This window comes from Microcebus murinus, chromosome 9 (genome assembly GCF_040939455.1).
Source record: "Microcebus murinus isolate Inina chromosome 9, M.murinus_Inina_mat1.0, whole genome shotgun sequence".
Taxonomy (NCBI): Eukaryota; Metazoa; Chordata; class Mammalia; order Primates; family Cheirogaleidae; genus Microcebus; species Microcebus murinus.
In genome coordinates, this window is record NC_134112.1 from 77,475,443 (window position 1) to 77,494,028 (window position 18,586).

Consider the following 18,586-nt stretch of genomic DNA (forward strand, 5'->3'; position numbering starts at 1 on the left):
ATGAACAGAAACTTCTCAAAAGAAGATAGACTAATGGCCAAGAAACCTATGAAAAAATGCTCAACATCTCTAATCATCATGGAAATGCAAATCAAAACCACAATGAGAATGGCTTTTATCAAAATGTCTCAAAACAACAAATGTTGGCATGGATGTGGAGAGATAGGAACACTGATACACTGTTAGTGGGACTGCAAACTAGTATAGCCTCTACAGAAAGTAGTGTGGAGATATCTCAAAGAACTAAAAGTAGAATCACTATTTGATCCAGTAATACCACTACTGGGTAGTTACCCAAAGGGGGAAAAAAAAAGATATTCTATAAAAAAAAAAACTATCTGCACTAGAATGGTTCAGCACAATTCACAATTGCATAGATGTAGAAACAATCCAAGTGCCCATCAATACATGAATGGATTAAGAAAATGAGGTGTATGTATACCGTGGAGTACTACTCAGCCATGAAAACTGGAGAACTAGTAAGGTTCTGGAGTCCATTCTTCTAAGTGAAATACCACAAAAATGGAGAGCCCCTTCTCGCGCGAACGCGCTGCCGCAGTCCCGATACCCCCGCGGGGCCCCGGGAGTGTTGGGGGCGCTAGGTTCGCAGTCAACTGGCCCCAGCTTCTTTCTTTCTTAGGGCGGCGTATCTCCGAGGTCCTCCACCTCTGCCCCGTCCTTCTCACAGCCTCGGAATCGCGTCCACGCGGACGCGCGCCCGGCCTCAGAACAGCAACCTCGAGGAAGCGGACGGAGGAAGGCGCCGGGGCAGTAACCCGAGCTCCCCGGCCGCCCAGCCTCCGGGCGGAGCCCCGCCCCCAGCCGGCTCCTCCCTCCCATTGGCTCGCGCGCCTGTCCGTCTCCGCTCAGGGCCGCGCCGCCTCTCCTCGCGGCTGGATCCGCTCACTCCGCGTCTTTCCTGGCTGCTACCTTGGCGCGTGTCGGGCCGCCCACGCCGACGCAAGCCTGAGCTGGCGCCGGCTCGGGCAAGCTCGGAGCAGGGGAGGGCCGGGCGGCGCAGCTGCCGAGCATCGCCTGGGCGCGCGGCAGGGCGCGCCTCCTCGCGGGCAGCGCCACCTGTGGCGGGGCGAGACGTCCGGTGGAAAAAAAAAAAAAGATGTTATGCGGGTTAAGAGTAGTTGCCACTCCTTGTACTTTGGCATGTCGTCATTTGCACGTAAAAGACAAAGGCAAGTCACTTATGTTAAATCCAAGAACAAACAAGGGAATGGCATTTACATTACAGGAAGGACAAATGCTTGGTCTTCGAGGACTTCTACCTCCCAAAATAGAGACGCAAGATATTCAAGCCTTACGATTCCACAGAAACTTGAAAAAAATGAGTAGCCCTTTGGAAAAATACATCTATATAATGGGAATACAAGAAAGAAATGAGAAATTGTTTTTTAGAATACTGCAAGATGATATGGAAAGCCTAATGCCAATTGTATATACACCAACAGTTGGGCTTGCCTGCTCTCAGTGTGGACACATCTTTAGAAGACCTAAGGGATTATTTCAATCTCAGACAGAGGTCATGTTAGATCAATTGCGGATAACTGGCCAGAAAATCATATTAAGGATGTTGTGGTGACTGATGGAGAGAAAATTATGGGTCTTGGAGATCTGGGAATGGGAATGGGAATTCCAGTAGGAAAACTGGAATGGGAATTCTAGTCTATGGAATGGGAATTCTGTCTATGGAATGGGAATTCCAGTAGGAAAACTGTTTGTATACAGCTTGTGCAGGAATACAGCCTGATAAAGGCCTGCCTGTGTGTATTGACGTGGGAACTGATAATGTAGCACTCTTAAAAGATCCATTTTACATGGGCTTGTATGAGAAACGAGATCGCTCACAACATTATGATGACCTGATTGATGAGTTTATGAAAGCTGTTACTGCCAGATACGGCCGGAACGTACTTATTCAGTTTGAAGACTTTGGAAATCATAATGCATTCAGGTTCTTGAGAAAATATCGAGAAAAAAATTGTACTTTTAATGATGATATTCAAGGGACTGCTGCAGTGGCTCTAGCAGGTCTTCTTACTGCACAAGAAGTTACTAGGAAACCTATCTCAGAACACAAAATCTTATTTCTTGGCTCAGGAGAGGCTGCTCTTGGAATTGCAAATCTCATAGTTAATGTCTCTGGTAGAAAATGGCCTCTCAGGAGAAGAGGCTCAAAAGAAAATCTGGATGTTTGACAAGTATGGTTTATTAATTAAGGGGTGGAAAGGCAAAATAGATAATCATCAAGAACTATTTACTCACTCAGCCCCAGAGCACATACCTGATACTTTTGAAGAGGCAGTAAATACACTTAAGCCTTCAGCTATAATTGGAGTTGCAGGTGCTGGCCGTCTTTTCACTCGTGGTGTAATCAAAGCCATGGCCTGTATCAATGAAAGGCCAGTAATATTTGCACTAAGTAATCCTACAGCAAAGGCTGAGTGCAGGGCTGAAGAAGCATATACACTTACAGAGGGAAGGTGTTTGTTTGCCAGTGGCAGTCCATTTGAGCCAGTAAAACTCAGCGATGGGCGAGTCTTTATACCAGGTCAAGGAAACAATGTATATATATTTCCAGGTGTGGCTTTAGCTATTATTCTCTGTAACTCTGCAAAGGCACTGATAAGCCAATTGACGGAGAAAGAGCTAGCTCAAGGGAGACTTTACCCACCACTTGCTCATATTCAGGAAGTGTCTATTAACATTGCTATTAAAGTTACAGAATACCTGTATGCTAATAAAATGGCTTTCCGATACCCAGAACCTGAAGACAAGGCCAAATATGTTAAAGAAAGAATATGGCGAAATGAATATGATTCCCTGCTGCCAGATGTGTATGAATGGCCAGAATCCGCATCAAGATCTCCCCTGCTAGTGGAATAGAAGCACTCCCACTGTGAAGTTTTTTCCATGCTTTAGGGGACCCATTTTTTCAGACAAAAAAAGATAATGGTCTGAGATTTGTGGTGTTTTCTGTGTTTTATTCTCCCCTACACCTTTGCTTGACTGACTTTTCCCCATGAAGCTACACATCTTTTGGAGACAGATGTGTTGTTAATGCCCACCAGTACCCTTCGATCAAATAACCATGATGCTTTGATTCTAATTTATAACCTATACCACATATAAGAGACATAAAAAATGTATTTGTGAATGTCTTTACTTAATAGTACTCTTATTCACACTTGCCAAAGTATTTGCTTTTTACTGTCATAGGTAATCATCTTTTCTCACCTAGTTCTTTTAAGGCTACTAAAATAGAAATTTACTTTTATGGATGTGAGTACAGATTTCTGAGAGGAAGCCAAATTTTAACCAAATTCCAAGGAAAAATTGTCATCTAAAAATGTTCTTTTATATCTGTTTTGCCTTCATGTTCTAAAATTCCCTTACAGTAGACAGGGAAATATAGATCTAGGGAAATATGAAAATTTTACTCTATTATTTTCTGGAACTAAATCAAGGCTTAACTGTAACATGAGATAGTAGTGGGAACTACTGCTGCCTTTAGACAAAACAGTCATTATTTTCAACAGTGTATAAAAATCATAGTGTAACTTTTTTATTTAATAGAATATCTTAAATTTAATTGCTCCAGTTATGCTATGCTCCAGTTATTGCCCAACTAAAAACACATATTTTCATTACTTTTAGGTGATTTTAGGAGAGAGTATAGGATACTTAAACACACACACACACACACACACACACACACACACACACATATATATATAAAATGACTGTCATATGACTTTTTAAGAATAAATTAGTCATGCTTCACATTTAAATGAGTCATATTTAACTGGAGAGGTTATACACTTATTCCAACAGTGATGCTCTTCTTTTTTCTTTCTTCCATTTTTTTTTGAGACAGGGTCTCGCTTTGTCACCTTGGCTAGAATGCAGTGATGTCATATTAATAACTCACTGCAACCTCAAACTCCTGGGCTCAAGCAGTCCTCCTGCATCAGCCTTCCAAGTAGGAGTAGCTGGGAGTACAGGTATGCACCACCACACCCCAGCTTATTTTTCTGGGTTTTTTTTGTAGAGGTCTTGGTCTTGCTCAGGCTGGTCTTGAACTCCAGACCTTAAGCAGTCCTCCTGCCCAGGCCTCCAAAAGTGCTAGGATTGCAGGCATGAGCCACTGTGCCTAGCCTAATGTTGCTTTTTATTACTTGAGATAATTTTGGAATGTTCCTGTGATACATCTCTCTGAATATCTTTAGTAGAGACAACTCTTTTTCTTCATTGAAAGTGAATTTAATTTTTTTTAAACTACCAAAATTAAGAGTTAAGTGGGATGAATAAGGTAAGTGTTCAGACCAAGAAATTCCATTTTTAATCCCAGTAAAATGGGTAATAATTGGTTAATGAGAACAGTTTTCTTGTGTGGCTTACATATTGGAGAGCTCTAAAGGAAAATCCAGAAGCATTTTGAGAAATATTGCTATGTATCTGCCTACTATGGTTGCTTTGAGGGCAAAACTTTTAAATGCTCTAAGATAGTAACAATGGCAACAAATTATTCATAGATACATAGTTCTCTGTAGGGAAAAAGGGGCTTCAATTTTTTGTTCATTTTTTAACCTGCCTATAAATATTTATTCATAATAATTTTAAACATAATGTAATATTTTAAGAATGGTTGAAGTGGCATTGCTGTTTGGAGTATGGGAAATGCAGTTGGTTAATCCATTAGAAGAGTAAAGTCAGAAGTCTTTTTCATAAAATAAGGAATTAGGTCACATTGGTTTCTTTTAATTAAAGATGAAAGCTTTATGTTTTTCATGTTACCTTTGTCAAAACAAAATCACGCCCAAAAGTATTTTTTTGAAATCTTGATTTTAGTTTAACAAAAGAAGGATAATTACAATCTTGTTTTTTGCTTAGTGCTTATTGCAGGCAGAAACATATGCTGAATTTTACTAAGATGTTTGCTTATTATGTATATCTGGTACAATCCTAATGGAAATTGTTAAGGGAAATTATTAAATATTTTAAGGGAAAAAATAGGCTAAATGTTACATAGCCTGTTAAATAGGACAAAAATTTTAGATATTTTTAAAGCTAGTCTCATTGTTATTTGCCAACCAATATTTTAACAAGTATCAATTATTAGTTGTAAATTAAAATTGTTTAAGCTCAGGCTACAGGTTAGGAACTATTAGCATTGAGGAGTGGGGGAAGGAGGCCAGAATGGTATCAAATTAGAAAAGAAACTAAAACATTTGGGCCTTCTATAGAACTGTTACCTAGCAAGAAGATAATTATTTTGAAAAACAGCAATAGAGAATCTTTCATTTAAATAGAGAAGAAATTCTGTAGAGTGTCAGTAATTATTTAGTAGGAAAAGATGAGAATACATGTTTTTCTAATCTGCCACCACCACCTGTAGTGTGAAACAAAGTGGATAACTTGGGAGGGTAAGGCTTATTGACAATAATGAGCGAAGTTTTAGTTCAAGATTTTGGTTACAATATTTCTAAAGGATTTATTCTTAACCAGGAGGTTGCCCTATAATCACTGTGAGGGTTCTTTAAAATGCAAATGCCTCTGCTCCCCCTCTTTCCAGGCCACCCCTGGACCACTGGGGCAGAGCCCTGACAGCTGTCTTCTCAGCAGGTTCCCAGGTGATTCTGACACACTTCCCCTGCCCTCACAATCACTGCCTTAGAGCAGACATCAGAAACATCTGGAGAGCTAACCAGTTCAGATGCTGAAGGGGGTCTGCGGTGGGGCCTGAGATTCTGCATTTCTGACACGCTCCCAGGCGGTGCCTATGCTGCTGGCACAGGGAACATACTGAGGCATCGCTCCAGGGTCCTGCGTGTGCTGTGTGCAGTGTAAGTTTAGTGCTTACATATCATACACTTCAATTTATGTGAAAAAGATCTACAGAAATTATGTTCTTACACAAAATAGTTTTCATCTAGTTTTATGTTTAGTTTTTATAGAATGTTTATAAGGACAAAAATTTAAACAGATTTTTCTGAAAATACATAAAAGCTAGAAAACTGTTTAATTTCGAATTATAGATTTGTAACATACTTAGTAAAACCTAGCAACCAATTTTCGTTTGTAAAAGATTATCAAGTAGACATTTGTTTCTCTTATTACTAGTTCTTATATGACATGACTTACCTTGTCCTTTGTCTTTTCTTTCTCTAAATTATCAGCCTGTAAAGAAATAAGATTTTATACACTTGCAAAAGAGTTGCTAATTATTTAAGGCCAAACATAATTATTAAGGAGTGTGGAGCATTCCTTGCTGCTCTCAGATAACAGAAAACCCAAAAGGGATAGTGGAAGAATGAAGAAATCCTTGCCTTAGAAGAAATACTTCATCCAAATGCTCCTGTAGCCTTTTTCTCAAGCCCATTCAGTATCCCTCAAGGATAACTTTTTCATACTCTTAAACTCTAGGGTTCTGTTGGATTCACTGAATGGAATCAGCTCTGTTGAGCACATGTAATGCTTGAGAACATTAAATCTCAAAGCTCTTAACTGGGCTTCCATTTATAGGAAAGTCCTAACGAATGAAATAGCATCAATATCTTTTTTCTAAAACCACTATAAAGAATGTTTCATTTAAAAAAAATTTTAAACCATTATAAAGAATGTTTGATGATAGTATATTTCCATCCAAGATAAGACCCCACATGTTCAGGAGCAGGCACATATTTCTGTCTACTTTATTCTCACCTGATTTGTGATTTGCACTTTATGCATCTAAATGTTAAAATGAAAACCTCCATAGGTGAGCTAAAGTAACACACTTCATATATAAAATATTTTAGACAATTTGACCACAGAAAGCTTTCTCCTCTGAGATAAGAATAAGATTTTTTTTTTAAATGTAAGCAGAGAAAAAACTCAATGCTTTGATTCAAACTTCAGTAAATTCATTTGGGCCTAATTAGACCACACATCTATTGCATAATTCTCTTAATCCTTGCCAGGAGTTTCTGAGATAAACTAGTGATTAGATTTTAAAACATTAATTATTTTTCTTTCTTGGACAAAGAAAACTGTGCCTCTCAAAAGTAAATATGAAAATGTGTTCATAGTTAAGTTGCATAAAATAGACATCTTAAGTCTGTAAATGGTATTTTGCCAACAAACTTGACTGTTTTCCTATGGCTATTTAATCTTGTTTCTTCCAAATAAAATTTACTTGCTAAAAAAAAATCACAAAAATGGAAAAACAAACACCACACGTACTCACCATTAAATTGATACTAATCAATCAACATTTATGTGCATATATGGAAGTAACATTCATTGGGGATTGGGCAGGTGGGAGGAAGGAGATGAGGATGGGTAAATTCACACCTAATGGGTGAGGTGTGCACTGTCTGGGGGATGGGCATGCTTGTAGCTTTGACTCAGATGGTGCAAAGGTAATTTATGTGACCACAGCATTTGTATCCCTGTAATATTCTGAAATTTTAAAAAAAGAGTATTTTATCTTAGTACATGAAATTCAACTTAAAGACTTACAGTTTCTTTCTAAAAGTTTTCTTTGAATAATATAACTTCTACTTCAATGGAAAGGACAATTTATTCCATTCAAGGGCATCGTGTACTGTGCATTTTAGATATACAATATGGTAACATAGGAGCCTTTATAAAGAACATAGAGATCAAGGCTTTATAAATGATGCCCCTATAGCTTTGATGAATATGCTTTTCATAAGTAACAACCTACTGTAATGTCAAAGAAAACCTTATTAAAAGGTAATTTTTTAATGTAAAGATTTGCCTTAAAGTCTTGCTTGCTTTCATTTTTGCATAAAAATTCTCTAGAAGGTAGCGAAGCGTGGGACTCTGGAACCACCTGGACTTGCCCATGAAAGCTGTCGTGCGGCAGCTCTGACCTCAGCCCTGCCAGGGTCGAGGACTGTCTCTTTCTCCCTTACTGCCTCCCAGGTTCAGTGATCTCACCAGCTGTCTCAGATTCGTTCTGAAAGCAGCTGTCTTTCCTCTGTCACTTTCTAGTGGATGTGCTACTCTTAGGAAATCAAGGTCTCCAAGAACAAGGATTATGAAACTAAACTTTCCAACCCCTGAATGAACAACCCTTAGGCATTCCTGAATTGCTTCCCTTATTTAAATTCTCCATCATTGACCTTCAGTTCTTACATTTTATTCAGGCAATTTTAATATTGCTTTTCAGGTGAACTCAGAACTCCACACAAAGCTTTCAATTTGAGATTTCAAATACACGTATACATGATTCAGTTTAATCACTACAGTTCTCTCCCCCTCTTCCATTTTAGAACTGTGGATATGAATTCATCAAACATACCCTTAGGACATTGTTGATGCTGATGCATGTTCCTCTGTATCCATCCTATCTTTAGAAACTATTAAGTAAGGGCAGAATTCTAATTTTTTTCATTTTAGACACTTAGAAAATCTTATAAACTATCACACACAAAAAAATATCAGTTCTTGCCTATACTTTCTTTCTCTGGAATTACAACTTTTTTTTTTTTTTATCATTTTCAGGTGACATTAGGTCTGAGGAAGCTACAACTCAACACTTCTGGTTCCCCTCACTACTGAGATTCTCCTCCATGTGAGCTTCCACCTGCTTTTCAGTTAACTCACAGCCTCCTTGACGCCACCAGCAGTTTTCCCCAGACTTAGATACACTGAATGGATTACTGGCCATTACTCATCAAATTTAGAGTATAAATTAGTAATACATTTGTGTATTTTTACTTGTTTTGTTTTATTAGTCCCGCTTTCTCCTTTAAATATAGGAAATGTGCCTGAGCCACCTTCATCTTTTCTCATTGGCCAATTCAGCAATACTCCTTAGAAACTTTTCATGTTACAGGTACCAAATGAATATAGTTCACTTGTGGAGTTATTCACTTCCTAGGCTTAGTCCCTTTCCATTAATATACTGCATGAGTCTAAGGTACTGTGCTGACACTTTAGTCAAACCTGGAGTGCCCTTAGGGCGAATGTGACCTTTGACAGTGACCTATGAGGATAAACTAAATGCTATAGCAAACAAAACCAAAATCTAGTGGTAGAAAACAACAGAGTTGCTTCTTGCTCAGGTAATATTTTTATGCAGGTGTTTGGCAGGCAGCCTTCTTTGTGGAAATTCAAGAACTTGTCCTCTTTTCATTTTATTGCCTGCTTGCTACCTCTGCTCAGTTTCTGCAGACAGGGGAGAGAGATTGTGTGAGAGGTTTTTATGGGCCAAGACACTTTTTGCTACATTAAATTTGACAAAATTCAGTGACATGGCACCACCCAGTTATAATAAACACTTCAAATGTAGTCTTTTGGTAAACACGGGGAGAATAAGAAACAGGTTTTGGAGACTCATCATTGTCCCTGTCACACAGAGTGATCACCATGGATTAGAACTGTGAGGGTCTTCCTATGTTATAGGCAACCCTAGAGATTCAGAGAGGCCACAAGAAGCTTGCCTTTCAAACATCATAGATATAAACATTAATATTTAGAATCTTAGAGAAAAGAAAAATGAAGCTTGTCTATTACTCTTGCCACAGGTTGTAAGAAGACTCAAATGTACTTTTTGTAATGAATATTCTCAGGGTGGGAAAGGGTATGGCTCATTTCATCTTCATCATACAATATGAGAAAAATGAACAGAAACTGATCACTATGCCTTTCCATTAATTTTGCAGTGACTGGATTGTGAATAAGGTTATCATGGCTCCTTGTGTGTTTGAGGACAGTCCAATCCATCACAACACGCATACCAGAGTTTCTGCCAGCATCAAAAGCTACCTCTTTAGAGCAAAAATCCCAAGTTCCCAGAAAACATTGATTCATTTATCGTTATTACTAATTTGAAAGCCTCTTCCTTCAAAGTATCAATTACAAATGTCTCCCTTTGCATTGTTATCCTTATAGACTTGAGTCCTCCCAAAATTTATATGTTGAAATCTTAACCCCTTAAAGTGATGGTATTAGGAAGTGGGGTATTAGGAAGTGGAGTATTAGGAAGTGGGGTATTAGGAAGTGGGGTATTAGGAAGTGGAGTATTAGGAAGTGGGGTATTAGGAAGTGGGGTATTAGGAAACCCCTTCTTATGATGTGAGGACACTGCAGGAAGTCCACAATCCAGAAGAGGCTTCTCACTAGAATCCAACTATACTGGAACCCTGATCTCAGACTTCCCAGCCAGTAGAATTAAGAAAAATAAATTTCTGTTTTTATAAGTTGTCCAGTTTATAATATGTTGTTAAAGCAGCCCAAATGGGATGACAATTGAGATTGAAGTTTGGAAACAATAAAATTGAATAACAATCCTTCAGGCCCTAACTCAAACAGCATAGTTTCTGGGAGATTTTCTTTTATTTTTCTAATCCTTAGAGCATTTTCTGTGTTCTAAAATGCAAGAGAATATTTCCTACTTAACACTTAATTATTTTGGTTGTAAACATTATTCACTTTCTAACTTAATTACCTATTTGGGTCAGGTTCAGCATTCTATTCTGTGGTACAGCACTTTCTCACCCTCCTCCCTCCCCCTACTACATAGACACAGGCACAGTCCCACCGCCACAAAGCACACAGGTGCATTGCTGTCATTTCCTTCTGCCCCTCACCCTCCCAAACACACACACCTCGTACTCCTCACCCAGCTCCTTGAATTGTATGCAGTTGTCTAGTAGAGGAGCCAGTGCTAATTGATTGTTAGGGTTGCCTAGAGTTTCAATAAAATATGCAATTTAACTGCCACATTTTGTTTCAAAATTAATAATTCTACTAACTTGTACAATTTTTAAAAAATAAATAGCAGTTAAGTAGTCATATCCCACATTATCACGATGGAATTAACTCTATCTCATTCTTATTTTGTATGCTCTTGGGGAAAAAGAAAAAAAGAAAATTTGCCATCTTTATGCAAAAATAACTTCTTTTAAGATTATACCATGAAGTTGGCCTTGGTTTTTATTTTAAGATTAGAGCTCAGATTGCTGATAACCCTCAGAATTTTACTGAAGAACACAAAATCCCAAACAGAGCAACCTATTCAAATCTGCAAGACATTAAGTTTCAGAGGCAGCAAGTAACCTACATGTAAAGGAAAAACCAAGATGATATTCCCCTAGGTGGTTGGGGACCCATATGTGTAGTGGGTGGGTGGGAAGAAAGTGGGGCTAGAAAATGTGTGTGTTTGTGTGTGTACTGGAAGATGTGAAGACTAAGAGGCCATTATAGCCTACTGGCTAGGCACATGAACTCTGTAACCAGCTTAAATAGGTTTAAATTGCAGCTTTCTTATTTGTTAATTATGTGACTTTGGGCAAAACAGAAACAATATAGTAGCTACCTCCTAAGGCTGGTGTCCAGATTAAATGAATTAATCCATGAAAAACACTTAAGAACAGTACCTGGCAAATGGTGAGCACTCAGGAAGTTCTAGCCACTGTCACAAGTACACCAACCAAAGGAGTGTGATGCATCTAACACAAACTTCATCATGTTCACAGTGAAGCCTATATTCACCTGCAGTTTGAAGTATGAATTATAAAGGATGAAGAACTTGAGATTACAAATAAGAGTTATTAAAATGAGAGTTTTTCTAAGCTATCGAAAAAGTCTGGCAATGTGAAGGGGGTTATTAAGATGGGCTAGGCAAGTTGCTTGCCAAAAATCCCCACCTCTTCGGGTTTGCACATCACTAGATGGCAGTGTAAAATTCCTAATAATATCTAAATAAATTAATTCTATCAGACATCTAGATACTGCAAATAGAAAAAAACAAAAAATCACATGAAATTCTCATCATTAATATTTCTAAGTGATTAATGAGAAATTCATTTGAGAGGAAGAAATAATGAGTATCTAAAGATATACAACATGTAGAATAAAATATATTTATGAATTTTAAAGGTACATGTATATGCATGTTAGTAAATCTAAATGTGATTATTAAAATGATTTAATTTACTTTTATCTTTCAGCCTGTGGTATACTATATGTAGATAATAAAATTCTACCAGCATTATACATGACTTATGAATTCAAAATAACTTTTTAGTAGCAGTACTTGAAATGTGTGAGTGGAGTCATGTTGGTAAATGGGCCCTATGAGAAGAATAATGGCAGGCCTCACACCCTTTTCATAAGGAACATTTCAAATTTATCATATAAAGCAGGATCCTGAAAACATGTTGACAATCCAGGAAGAAGAATAAAGGACCTATTCCTAACAATGAAGAAAATTAAAATAGAATTAAAGACTATTCAGGCTTTGGAGAGTATATACTACACAATTAAGTTCATATTAATCAGATATTGAAAAAAAATGAACTCCAAGGTTTTGCTATGCTATTTCCATACTCAAATATAGCCACATTACTGTGGTAGTAGCATTGTATCATATGCTCAGCTGTGGGGCTATGGAATTAGATTGAAAAATTATCATTTTTATAATGTTAAATTGCCTTCATAAGTGTGAATCATATTTACTTGCCACTTGTCAGGTCTCTTGTCACTTTACTACGAACTGGACAGTATGGTTACAGCAGGGACCAGGACCTGCCACAGCCCAGCTCCACCAACCGAATGTGTAGCAGAGGTAAACCCAACATCATAGCTGAAGCTCTTTAGATGACATGATGCACATACACCTCTCCCTTTAATTGCCAAGATGAGATGAAAGTAGAGAAAAGGACTGCTTCCTTGGATTTTAGAATCACTTTATCCTCTGAGTTTCTAGGTGCTGATGGGAAAAAGTAGAGCTGTGAAAAATAAAACGGATCATCACAATTAGTCCTTCTATCGAGGAATTTCCCAACACTGTGCTTGTCTCCTTTTGTTCTCATGGCAACTGGAAAAGAGTCTATACTAGATGTTCCTCAGATGGGATTTGTCTCATGTTTTTCTCTTGATTAGACTGAACCAGGGGCTTTGGAGTGGAAGACCACAGAGGTAAAGTGCATTTTTACCAAATCATGTCAGGTGCACAAAGTATCAACGTGATTTATGACTGTCGATATTAGCCTTGCTCACCTGGCTGAGAAAGTGTTTGTCAAGTCTCTTCACTATAAAGTTACTTTTTCCCCCCTTTCCATATAGTACTCTTTGGGAGGAAGTTACTATGCACAACTCACACTTAAAAAATGCGGAGGCTGGATTATCTATTACTACATAGATAATCTATTACTACATAGATCAGTTGGAATTCTGTTGCATGGGAGATTTTTCTTTATTTAATTCATTTTTTTTCAATCAATCCTCCATTCTGTTATGAACTCATGAATATTTATTTTATATTTTGAGTTATAAACCAGTATTACTTTATTTTGTTGCCCAAATCATTCCAGCTTTGGTTACTGGGGACTCTTTTAATTGGTTGATCATTATCCTGCAAAAAGTCAAATTTTTCAAGAACAAGGAAGGTTCTTGAAACTGTCACAGCCAACAGAAGCCTAAGGAGACATGAAAAAATGTGATGCAGTATTCCAGGTGGAATTTTTAAACAGAAAAAGATATTAGATAAAAACTAAGAGAATCTTAATGAAGTATGGACTTTAGTTAGTAATAATTAATCAATAGTGGTCTATGAGTTGTGACAAACGTACCATACTGATGTAAGATGTTATTAATAGGGGATAGTGGGTGTAGGGCATATGGGGACTCCATACAATCTTTGCAACTTTTTGGTAAGTTTAAATTTATTCTAAAATAGAAAGTTAAAAAGAAACTATAATGCCTTTTAGCTTCCACTTAGCAGAATTTTTTTTTTTTTAGTTTCATCAGTTTCTTTTAGTTTTTTTTTTTATTTTTTTTTTTTATTTTGGCATATTATGGGGGTACAGATTTTAAGGTTTCAATAAATGCCCATTTCCCCCCCACCCCCCAAAAGTCTGAGTCTTCATCATGACCATCCCCCAGATGGTGCACATCTCACTCATTATGTATGTATATACCCACCCCCCTCCCCCCTCCTCAATACCCTATTACTGTAGTACCTATGTGTCCACTTAGGTGCTACTCAGTTAATACCAGTTTGCTGGAGAGTATATCTGGTGCTTGTTTTTCCATTCTTGGGATACTTCACTTAGTAGTATGGGTTCCAGCTCTAACCAGGAAAATATAAGATGTGCTATATCACCATTGTTTCTTAGAGCTGAATAGTACTTCATGGTATACATGCTGGAAGTCTTGGCTACAGCAATCAGACAGGAAAATGGAATCAAAGGTATCCAAATAGGGGCAGAAGAGATCAAACTTTCACTGTTTGCTGATGATATGATATTGTATCTAGAAAACCCCAAGGATTCAACCAAGAAACTCCTGGAACTGATCAATGAATTTAGTAAAGTCTCAGGATACAAAATCAATACACAGAAATCAGAGGCATTCATATATGCCAACAACAATCTAATTGAGAACCAAATCAAAGACTCAATTCCCTTCACAATAGCAACAAAGAAATTAAAGTACCTAGGAATATATTTAACCAAAGAGGTAAAAGACCTCTACAGGGAGAACTATGAAACACTGAGGAAGGAAATAGCAGAGGATGTAAACAGATGGAAATCCATACCATGCTCGTGGATCGGAAGACTCAATATCATCAAAATGTCTATACTACCCAAACTGATCTACAGATTCAATGCAATACCTATTAAAATCCCATCAGCATTCTTCACAGATATAGAAAAAATAATTTTACGCTTCGTATGGAACCAAAGAAGACCCCGAATATCAAGAGCAATTCTAGGCAACAAAAACAAAATGGGAGGCATTAATATGCCAGATATCAAACTATACTACAAAGCTGTAGTAATTAAAACAATATGGTATTGGCACAAAAACAGGAATATTGACCAGTGGAACAGATGTGAGAATCCTGATATAAAACCATCCTCATATAGCCATCTCATCTTTGACAAAGCAGACAGAAACATACGCTGGGGAAAAGAATCTCTTTTCAATAAATGGTGCTGGGAAAACTGGATAGCCACTTGTAGAAGGTTAAAACAGGACCCACACCTTTCACCTCTCACAAAAATCAACTCACGCTGGATAACAGACTTAAATCTCAGGTATGAAACCATTAGAATTCTAGAGGAAAAAGTTGGAAACACTTAGCAGAATTTTAAAGGAGGTAAGGATCTGATTTGAGCACTCCTGCCTGCCACAAAGACATAAAGGGCAGCTTAGTTCCCATCATAAACTGAAACATTCAAGATTGCCTACTCTAAATTGATTTTCAGGCCTCTCAGAGGAACTCTTCATGTTTATTACAAAGTTAACTCAGTAATAGTGATCTGAAATTTCTCATGTGCAGACAGGCAACTGGCAAGTTAAATTAGGGCCGCTGTGTATAAATAAACTCTCTGAGAAGACCTAATACTAATTGACTAGGGTAGGGCTGCCGCGTAGCTAAGAAAGTTGAGGATGGAGTCATCTTGCAACTAATTATCTGTGCTCCAGTCCAAAGGTGGCTTAGTGTCTATTCTCAAATTCACCTTGATAACCACTTAAATATTTCCTGAGTGAAGCCCAGCTCATAGACAGGGAACATTACCTCTCCACTTCTGGAAATGATGACTCTGCATAGCCAGCCCCAAATTACACTGACCTTTTTGATAGCATGTCACATCCTGCAGTGACAGTCAATTAGGTTGCTCAGCTCACCCTAAGGTTTTTTTATGCACTGAAGATTAACAAGATTTTTTGTGTGTGTTTCATTAAATGTCTATATTTCTGATTTGTGTCTCCATTCATTGATATCTATTTCTTGGCTCATTTATTCCCAAATTTACAGCTTTTTCCTTTCTACATTCACTTTCTCTTTGGTGCAATATTTAATTTGTGTTAGGAAAAAATATATACGTTATTGCTTTTAAAATGCTGAAGACCCAAAATTGCTCTGAGATTTGCCGTTTGATGAATTTGATGGAAATCAAAGCCATACTTCAGTTGTGATCAAGAGTGCCTATAAAATATGCATTTGAGATTTAGGGATAGCTATGATAAAATTACAATGATGATGATGATCATGATGTATAATTATTATGATGATAAAATAATTGCTGCTTTCTTTCAGTATTTTCAGGAGGAGGTGGTTCATTGGGAAAGTCAGAGTAGATCTATCACTAGAAAAGCCTTTGAAAGGAAAGTATTTGTTTCTCCATGGGAGAGTCTTTCTGGAAGGAGATTTCACGACAAATATACTGAAGCAACCGTCAAGTTGAGGCATCTACCTCCTCAGTTCTTGGGACTTACGAGTAAAGTTCTCGTAGCCCTTTCTTCAGAAAACCCAGTGTTCCCACTCCTTTGCTAAAGGAGGCAGGCTAATTTGCTTTTTGTTTAATTTGTCTTCATTGCTAAAATCATCGCCACCGTGAAAAAGCATGTATTAGTTGCCAGTGTATTAGTTACCAGTTCAGGATGCTCTTCTGATCAGCTTACAAAGATAACTGCATACAACTGGGCCGATATTCTTGTAGTAAACAGTAAAATCAGACAAATATAACCAGGTAAAGTTCCTGAATGATAAGAATTGCCTTACTCATCTATTTCCCAATATACTCAGTATACTGCCCTGTTTGTAAGTGCTTTAGAAATGTTTGTTGCACTGAGTTGAATTATAGTGAGAAGAGGCACAAGCAGGCAAAGTGTGTATCATGCCAAATCCCTTAATTCCCAAAATTCACATACTGCCAACAATAAACTGTAAATCAGAACTGCCACTGATATGCTTGAACTTCTGTTTAAATTCCTCTCTAAGTTAGTGCTTTTAAGTTTAACACTCTAGTCACATTCCTGGCAGGAGGAGAAGCATCAGGATGGAAAATTAGAGAAGTCTAGTGTAGTGTGTTCATCTTGGCATTGCCATTTGGCTGCAGAAGCCGCAGGGCAAGCTGCATAAGGCTTCTCGGCCTCATTTTCCTTACTTGGATGGTATAGGGTAAAAAAGGAACAGAGCCAACTTCTTCTTTTTTTTTAAATTTTATCACTTAAAAGAAAATAGAAATTTTACAGATTACCATATTTAACTTTTATTTGATGACTTTCTATCATTAGCACTGTGTTAATGACCAAAGAACAACGTTAAAAAGCAATGTAGCAGTTATGCACCAAATTAAAGAGTCTAAGACTCTGATCCTGTGAGAAGAGAGGACACATTTTATGTAGCATGTCTGATATTTAAGACCCAGGATCATATGACAACAACATTGGAAGCTCACTCTAGGTTGCCTGGACCACACACTAGCTGGATCCTGGGTGACTCTCCTTTTCCCAGATGGGGGGACAGCACCCAATCTCAGCCTACCTTGGAATTGAAGGTTTCTTCCCAGAGAAGCATGGGCCCTACATTTCCCAGCTGTGCAGGATCTTTGATGTCAACCAGTTGGTGATCCCAGAAAACACTTGTAAATATTACTATTTGATACCCCAAATGCAGACTGCCTGGGAACAAAGAGCTTATGTACCTCATCTTAATGAAGTCAATTTCCCATATGTGTAGAAAGAGATAACCATGGCTCCCCATATTGGAGTAAAGTCCACACTATGTGATGCAGACTTCCTGACCCATCATACCTCACACCAGAAATGGGGAGACCAGGGGACTTTCAGTATCCCCAGCTTGTTGACCTTGGCCTTGTGAGTGCTTCTTTCCCCCTATGATGTTTATTCTTTAATGGATGTGATGTGATGTTTTACCCAGCCCCTTCTCTACCAATAGCAACCTTTAAGGGATCACCTGGCATAACACCATCATAAGGAGAAGAATATGGACTTTGGCTTCAAAATCTTTTACTTACCAACATATGTTCATTTATTATTTATTTAAATTTTATAGGTATCAGTTTCCTCTACTTTAAAATGAGATTGACAAGTATCTCAATTCAATTTGGATATTAAATAGGATGATGAATGTAAGTCACTTAGCAAAGGCCCTGGCACAAAGTATGAACTCAATCTCTTGGTTCTTTTCCAATGTCTTCTATAATCTCTCATCACATCTACATTTTAGTTATAAAATTAAGAGAAAAACATGTGGGAACGAGAGAGAGAGAGCATTGAAGAAGACTCATCAGATCAAGGACCAGAAGTGGGGAGGAGCAGGGCACAGAGGCAACCTTGAAAGAAGGATGGCTTCAGAACAAGTGCATGAACTTCTGAGAAACTTCTTTTTCTCTTACTTCAGATGTGCTTGGATATCACTATCACCTCTAGGCTTAACCAGAGGGCAGTTGCAAATAATTTTTCTATTCCTCTTTTTTTATGCTTAAATAAGAGTAGACAGATACAGATCATTTCATTATGTCTTCAGGTACCTGTGAGGTCTCCCTGGTATTCAAGGTGCGCACAAGCAGGTGCCAAAGAACACAGTGGTATTTCACAACAGTATGGGCTGTGCTTCTGGCAAGTGTCACTATTTCATCTTTTAACACCCTCTGCAAGCTAAGAGGTAACAGTTCTCAAAGACAGAGGCTGTGCTGGCCGAAGGGTGTCATATGCTTTCATTTATGACCATATGATTTATATTGGGCAATGATAAGAGCATCATCATAATTATTCTGGAATTCTACCTAAAAGGACTTAT

At 37.9% G+C, this 18,586-nt stretch overlaps 1 pseudogene; it reads left to right on the forward strand.

The window, feature by feature from the left end:
- Positions 1–522: 522 nt before the first annotated feature.
- LOC105884807 (NAD-dependent malic enzyme, mitochondrial pseudogene) lies at positions 523–2,942 on the forward strand (annotated as a pseudogene).
- Positions 2,943–18,586: the final 15,644 nt, after the last annotated feature.